Source organism: Microtus ochrogaster, chromosome 5 (assembly GCF_000317375.1).
Source record: "Microtus ochrogaster isolate Prairie Vole_2 chromosome 5, MicOch1.0, whole genome shotgun sequence".
NCBI lineage: Eukaryota > Metazoa > Chordata > Mammalia > Rodentia > Cricetidae > Microtus > Microtus ochrogaster.
The window spans coordinates 5,636,399-5,644,770 of NC_022012.1; the positions used below are offsets into that span (position 1 = coordinate 5,636,399).

The 8,372-nt window shown below is 36.7% G+C and overlaps 1 protein-coding gene across 1 annotated transcript in view; it reads right to left on the reverse strand.

Annotated features, from left to right (window-relative positions):
- Cntn5 (contactin 5) overlaps positions 1-8,372 on the reverse strand; it is a 1,200,756-nt gene that overhangs the window by 684,746 nt on the left and 507,638 nt on the right. The gene's annotated exons all lie outside the window — the stretch shown is intronic.

Below are 8,372 nucleotides of genomic sequence, written 5' to 3' on the forward strand. Positions count from 1 at the left end.
CATTTCCCTGATTGCTAAGGAGGTTGAGCATGACCTTAAGTGTCTTTTGGCCATTTGAACTTCTTCTGTGAGAATTCTCTGTTCAGTTCAGTACCCCATTTTTAATTGGGTTAATTAGAGTTTTAATGTCTAGTTTCTTGAGTTCTTTATATATTTTGGAAATCAGACCTTTGTCTGATGTGGGGTTGGTGAAGATCTTCTCCCAATCAGTAGGTTGCCTTTTTGCCTTAATGACAGTGTCCTTCGCATTACAGAAGCTTCTCAGTTTCAGGAGGTCCCATTTATTCATTGTTGCTCTTATTGTCTGTGCTACTGGGGTTCTACGTAGGAAGTGGTCTCAAAAAAAAAAGGAATTATAGGAAGCAAGAAAAATTTTCTAAGTCCTATAATATATTTGCATATTTATATGACGTCTTTAATTAAAAACAACAATGCAAAAAAAGGCAAGAGTCAAACAAAATGAGAGAGAAATTAACATAATTGGCATGGATTAGTCTAATGTACTTGTTTTAGAATTCAAAAATAAATAAAATTTGGAGAAAAGTAAAAAAAAAAAAAAAAAAGCAAATAACTTTTTTAACTTCCAGGAAGTGAAGGCGTTGTAATGAACAGTTCCTCCATATAAATATCTCTACATGATGATGTGGATAAATTTTCAGTGACTTAATGTTTAGGAAAGCACGATTTCCCCCAAAGATCTAAGGTAAAGCCAAGGATAGTGTGTACCACGTCAAAGCATTTCCTCCCCGTTTCAATTAGCTAGGTATGATTTATTTTACACTCAATGGTTTATAGTGTTCAGACTCTAAAAACCCTGCTTTAAAATTAACGACAGCAGGATTTCCCTGTGTGTTTTCCCGTATTTTGGCTTAGAGGCCTTCCTTGGGTGCTATTGTTAGGTGAATGGAATTTTCTACCTACTTTATAATCTAAAGAAGGATTAAACCAACAGGACACAGAAAAAAGGTGTTCTCTCGCTGACAGATGAGTGTAATGACTCCACACGGGCAGTCTCCATGCTCTCATGCTTTAGATAAGTAATGTGAAATCCTGTTCATTGATAGGGATATTCACATTAGCATTGCTGTGGTTGAACTTTACCCCTGCTTGAACACTGGTGTTATAGTCAACCACAGACAAGTGTTCATAGACAAGTCCTCTGAGCATTGCTTTACAACAAAGAAAACAGATTTGATGATCAATTTTCTTTCCTTTTTTTTCTTTAGTTTTTTTTTTTTTTTTTTCCTAGATAGAGTTTCTTTGTGCAGCTTTGGACCCTTTCCTGGATCTTGCTCTGTGGACTAGGCTGCTGATAACAAGATCACAGAGCTCCACCTGCCTCTGCCTGGCTCAATTTTTTATTAGTAAAGATAAATAGTTATTGAAAAATAATGAAACCAGTATTACTGGTTTGAAGGACACAACTTGTTATAGATGACACAACACTTTGGCATATACTGCTCAGTCTTGTCTAATACCAAAGTATAAAAGTTTCAATAAATATTGTAATGTATAAGAAATTACATTTAGCTGACCTCATAAGTTAGCTCTCTGTGTAATCTTCATTAAGCTGAGACAGATACTTGCAATCATTTCTTAAGACTCTCAACTGGATTGTTAGTTGATGACTTAATTTTATTTCACTCCAGGAATTGTGACAATTATAGATGACTTTTAATATGGTCTTTGCTGTTAAGATAAGAACAACAAAGTGTACTAAATCCAGGTGATCGAACCCTTACCCCTGCCTCTTTCTCAACAAAGACAAATTAAATTGTTTGCTGAATAATTACATTTCTAATATTACCAGAGCTTAGTTGATAAAGTCAGCTTGGATTGTCACAGTGAGGTAGCTCCTGTTATCATCAGGACTTCCCGGGGGGCTAATACAATGTGCAAAAGCATAATTTAAAACAATCGGGAAGGAGCCATAACCCATTTTTCTCTCTAAATTCCAGTTCACCAGTCAGAGTTATTTGGGAACTTGTTTGCTAAAGCACCTTTGTTTCCATTCTCCTTTATAATCTCGTAGGCAACACTCTGACAATGACAAAGGTTTTTGTGATTTACCACAGCACCACCAAAAAAGACAGCATTGTAAAAGCTTATCAGTGACAGGCATTCTCTGTTCTCCAGTACATCATTTGCTTGGGAGAAGAAACAAATGCTCTCCTTTTCAATAAAATGGATTTATCCCAAAAAAGGAGAATAGGGTCAAGGGAGAAAGAAAGTGCCTTTGTTTTTGTCCTTGCTGTTGGTTTTAAACCAACACAGCTTACAGAAGCATCTGTGAGTGACTGGAAAGTAAGCACAGATACTTATTTGAGAACTGGCAGACAGGCATTGCCCCTGGTCAGCTGGACTTTCCAATCTTAGCTGGTAAATTCAAAAACATTGTTATGGGAGGCAATCCACACATTGTACACCCAGTAGTTTCCATCTAAAAGCAAAACTAACAGGAACACAAGGCATAACACGAAAGAAGAAAATGGTCCTTATAGACCTTCGCATGGGAGCGATCAGAAGTATGTGAGGATATTTTCTGGTCTAGTGAAACTGCTGTTATTGGAGAACTAAGTATCTTTATCACAAACCAACTACATTCCACATACTCAGCAGATATTATATATGATTTTTCCATCTGTGCCACCAAGAATGAACAATTTATACTTAGATGAAAAGGAACCTTGCTATAAGGAATACTATTACAAAACCCTCCATCTTAAATACTTATAAGTGAGTTAACATAATTCTTAGTCATTGTCCAAGAGGACTAAAATGGCCAAGGAATCCACCAGGCAGAATATTTTGTGTAACACAGAGAATCAATTTGCTCCTTTTACTTTGTTGTTCTTTCAAACATAAAGAATAAATGAAACATAATTTATAAAGGGCTGCAGGAAGACAGGAAAGTTCTTTAATAATTCAGCATACATGAAGGGTGAATCCCACCGCACTCCCTATTGCTGTTTCCCATTTACGTGGAGAATGCCATATCCTCTGAGAACTATTTCTACATTGAACAATGCATTCTTTTAATCCAACAGAGGTTAAAAATGTTGATGACTCTCTCTCTCTCTCTCTCTCTCTCTCTCTCTCTCTCTCTCTCTCTCTCTCTCCCTCATACATTCTCATTACACATTACAGCTTTCTCAGCTACTTCATTTAAAAGGTTATTTTCTTTTCCATCCCTTGATTCTGGTTTTGGCTCATGGGATTTGCTTTGACCAACAAGGCTTTGGCAAACAGAGCTTAGAAATGCCGGCACGTTGTGAATCACCCTTTCTCTTGTTACTGCAAACCTTGTGACCACACGTACCTAAAGACAGTCTGTAGTGCTGGAAGGTACCACCCAAACTTCTATGGGAGGAAAGTCCCCAGCAGTTTTAGCAAGCTATGAACCCTGTGAGCTACAATGCTGGCCTGTCAGACAGGGTGCACCTGATGGTACAGCCGTGGTGGGACAGTTACAATTGTATCCTCTCACTTCATGATGAATGTGAAGGCTTCTTCATAGACGGAATTTCATTACTTATACTGAAAACCACTCAAATGCCCATAGCAAGGACAGTCAGTCTTTAGTGAGAACCTGCCATCATTTTGATAAATGACTATAGGGTCAAACTGCTTCCTAAATTTGTATGTTTACACCCGTAGATGAGTACTGCTCTCAGCCTTCATCAGAGAAGCTTCTGCTTGTAGAAGGTGGCGGTTAACAGAGACATATAAGGTCAAACAGCCGAGCACAAAGCCTGTGCAGTTCCCTGTTCTAAGTCTGTATCACTTCTCCACGGCACAGGGAAGAATGTAGAAGTGTGTGTATGGGAACAGATCTCTGGAACTCTGCTTCGGAACTTGGCTTCTCCGGTAGACCATGAGCTCACAGCAGCTGTAGTGACGTAAAGAAGACATGCACAAGGTATCTGCACTATACAAAACCCACGTGCTTGGGCCTTAAGTGAATTTCAGTTCTATCACTGGTAGATTTTTTGGTCTTAACACACACATGGCCATAATTCAAGGTGGAGACTCCTGAGCAAATTTTATTACTGTTTTCTAAGATTTCACACAATATTCTTCCTATTGTCTTTGTGATTCTTCCCACAATAACAAATTAAATTTGTCTTTCTCCTTAGTCTTCCTTTTATGCCACAGTTTACTCAACTTTAAAAGATTTAAGGGTTCTTGGTCCCCACAGACAAACAGACTGGATTTGAAGTCACTTAGTAAGAATGTTTTATCTCATTGGGAAAAGTTCCCATGCAAAGTTCATACTTAAAGAAAGGAAACTTAAACAACATCTCCTCAAGGACAAAGCATTTACACAACATATTGACATTCTTCAATTGTTTCAGACATGGGCTCAAGGGCCCAGTCTTATGTGTGTTCTTGTGACTCTGAATTCACTTCTCACACTTCCACAGCAAACATTTTACCTCTTCAGTCATTTCCCAGCCACCTCTTTGTGTCTCTCTTTTTTAAAAAGTAGTTTTATTTGTCCTAGCACTTCCATGTTTGCAGGAGCCATAAGGTTCTCTAAAATGATTTATATAGGACATTTTCTATTGCAGTCCTATAATCAGTCATTTCTGAAATAGCCCTTGTTCCTTCAAGAGCAAACTTAATAAAAAGAAAAAAATCTTGATGTTTCATGTGCTGTTCCTACAGGGACACACTGTGTGTTCTAGGATGACTGGAAGAAAACAGCTGTGTATACATACATACATATATACATACATATATACATACATATATACACATTCTCGTAATAAGGGTTTGTGGTTTTTTATAACATATATGAATATATATGTACATACCAATGCCTCCAAGAACTCTATGCCATCACTATATGGATAACTAATAATCAGCAACCTTCCACACCTATAGCTACAATTCAAGCCCCAACATCTGCCTTCACTGACTTGGTGACTTATGTCCAGCACATATGACATTAGAATTGCTCAGTGGAAAAGAGCACTATTAAACAAATAACCATGCAGAAGTATACCATGGGATACCTTTGGTCTTATAGCTCATTTTAGCAATTCTTATGTAACACTGCCCCCAGTTGAGATTGCTCTTTACATGGTTAATAAATGATTTGATTCCTTGTTATATTTTAGAAACTGTTTGAGGAGCCTGTGACCTCCCAAATCATTTTTATTTAATTTTCATATATTAACATTCAAGCTACGATTGGTATTCTCTATGGTTTGATTTAGTATCTGGTCCATAGAGAGTGTTTTTTCACTTCCTTCAAAATATTGATTGCTTCATCTGTCTCTTTGACCACCTGCCCAGCCTATCTATCTCCTGACTGTCATTGACTACTACATACATTCTGCACATTCTCCCTTCTCAGGACATTATGTAACTAGAATCATATAGATCATGCTATCTGCACTGCAGCTTCTTTCATTTAGCAATATGAATGTAATAGTCATGCATTTATGAAGTTTGTACTTCATTTATTTCATCACTGAATAGTGTTCTATTATTTAAATAGCCCATGCTTGATCATTCACTTTATTGAAAGACATCTTTCTTATAGCTTCCTTCTTGGGATTATTATTATTATTACTAATATTACTATTGAGAAAGGGCTTCTTGTAACCAAAGGCCTCAAACTCAGTATGTAGCCCAAGGTAATCTTTTACTTCTGATGTCTCTGTCTCTATCTCCAAAGTGATAAGATTATAGACATATATTATTATATCCAGTTTATGATCTACTGGCATCAAATCTGGAGCTTTTTATATTCTAGGTACATACACTCCCAACTGAACAACATGCCTAGCCTGTCAATTCATTAATATATAATGAATTGTATTGCAGTATTATTAAAAACATGGAAACAAAAACACCAGTATTAGTTATTTAATTATTAATTAATTTGGAAGTGGGATTGGGATGGGCTTTCTCTGCAGCTCTGGAGCCTTTCCTGGAATTAGCTGTTAAAGAACAAGCCGACCTTGAATTTACAGAGATCTGACTGCCTCTGCCTGCCGAATGCTGGGATTGAAGGTGTGTGTCACCACTGCCTGGTTATTAACTAGTATTAAGAATGCTTTCGGGTATATATGGATTTTCTTCTATTTTCTGATTTACATATAACTGTTCATAATTCTAAAGCAGCCAGGGGAACACCTAGTGAAGAGGACATGAGCTACTTGGTCTCAGGGAAGAGCATTTGGATTTGTAACAAATCATGAAAATCTTTCAAATGTGTGCATCATTTTACAAGCTCACTGAAACTAGATGGAATGTTGCCCTCAATCCTTACCAGCCTTGTTAGCAAATTTTAACGTAACTAATTTGGAACATGCCATTTTGTCATCCTCTACATGCAGTTCTGATTCTAAATAGGGCCATGAGGTTCATGAAAAGTCCTTCCTCCAAAGCAGCCAGTTCTCAAACAAGGCTGAGCTATGTAAGAGCTCTTTCATGTTTTTCAGGAAAGCAGACCCAGGAAAGTCCAGTCACTAAAAAGCAGATGTATGAAGGAAAACTCTGGGTGTTTATCTGTTTTCTTTAGTCATTCTGCCTGATTTTAAGTGTATCAATCAGGTTAAACATGCTCCTGACGTGCAGCTTAGTCATCCTCATTTCCATCTGCATGGTCAATGTGTTAGGTGTCCTAGAAAGTGACACTTGCATCTAACTTAAAGCACTAATCAAGAACACTAAATGGTGAAATGAAGATAATAAAACAGTCAAATAAATATTAGACGATAGACATTGGGTAAATATCAGAAACTGAAAATGAGTGTTTTCTACAGAACATGGTAAAGACTTCAAATATAAGTATCCCTAAACATGATTCTTTTTAGTAGCTCTTAGTGTTTATCTTAAGCATGTGCCTACAGGGAGATAAAACAAATTTATTATAAAAATCTGTTATAAAGTTTCTGCATCAAATGCAGGTTTGATAAAGAAGTATAAATGACTCCCAATGTTTTATTTACTGAACTGACAGTGACAACTTGATACACACAAGGACTTGAGAGTTAGCAATTACAGACCCCATGCAAGATATAGTATATTTGTATTTCCTGAAAGAAAGGATAGCTCCCTTAAAGGGAGTATTTACTTGGAAAACTCTATTGTTGGATAAATTCAAGAGAAACTAACTTGGACTGTTATTGCCTCCATAAGCATTGTCAACTTACACATGAAAACAATAAAGAGACATGAGTTCACATAAACCAGGAGCTGGAGAACACAGGAGAGAAGCAGACTGAATTCAGAGAGTGGGTAACAGTGCACAGACAGGAACAGAATCGAACAGAACCAGCTTCTGAAGGCTCATTTCATAGGGGATCGTGATATCAGTGAGTGCAGTTTACATTTAATGCCCAGTATCTCTGATACACACTTTTTCAGTTTACACTCTGGCTTCCCCCAACCTTCATGTCTCTTATTACATTTACTATTTAATAAGCAATATGAAAAACAAATAATATTGTTGATGAACGAATAATTAATGTGTTGGTTGCTTTGCAACTCATCATTTGCTGGTATTAGAGCAAGAAGAATCTTCTATGTATACATTTCTGAAACATATAAATATGTTCAAGTCTACTTAGCTGTCACATCTTAACACATATTGATTTATAGAAGTGAAATTCCAAATTTATCTCGCCACATATAGAAATGGATTCAGATTTCAAACGAGCACATTTAGAGCACTTTCTGATTGACAGCTGGGGTTTTAAAATAGTCACATGTTGTGAATATTTCATGGGAGGTAGTGCACCAGTGGAGAATCAGTGGCAAGATGGAAAGGTGTTGTGTAATTTCTAGAAAAAGCACTCCTAGACTTTGAAAGGAGTTTCTGTTTACTTCTACCTGCCCTGTTGGATAGTTTGTGTTTACTTGAGGGAACACTGCAATATACAAAACGTGATACTGTTCAGAAAATGTATTTGATTCTTGGACACAACAAAAAAGCTGTACCATCAGTGAAAACATTTCACCACATAGTAATAGATTATGATAAAAATGCTAAAAGTTCATGCTACTACACGTAAAATGAATGTTGTGTATATAGTTATATCATCCACACTTCCACATACTAAACAGCATATACATATGTATGTTGCATGAACAATATTTGCAATCAATACTATATATAAAAATAAGTGTTATTCTACTACAACTGTATTAAAGATAATTAAATTGTTGGAAATGGATTTAATTATAAAAACAAAAACATTTGTTCAAAAATAAAGGCAACCACATTTTTTTTTTTTTTTTTTTTTTTTGGTTTTTCGAGGCAGGGTTTCTCTGTGGCTTTGGAGCCTATCCTGGAACTAGCTCTGTAGACCAGGCTGGTCTCGAACTCACAGAGATCCGCCTGCCTCTGCCTCCCG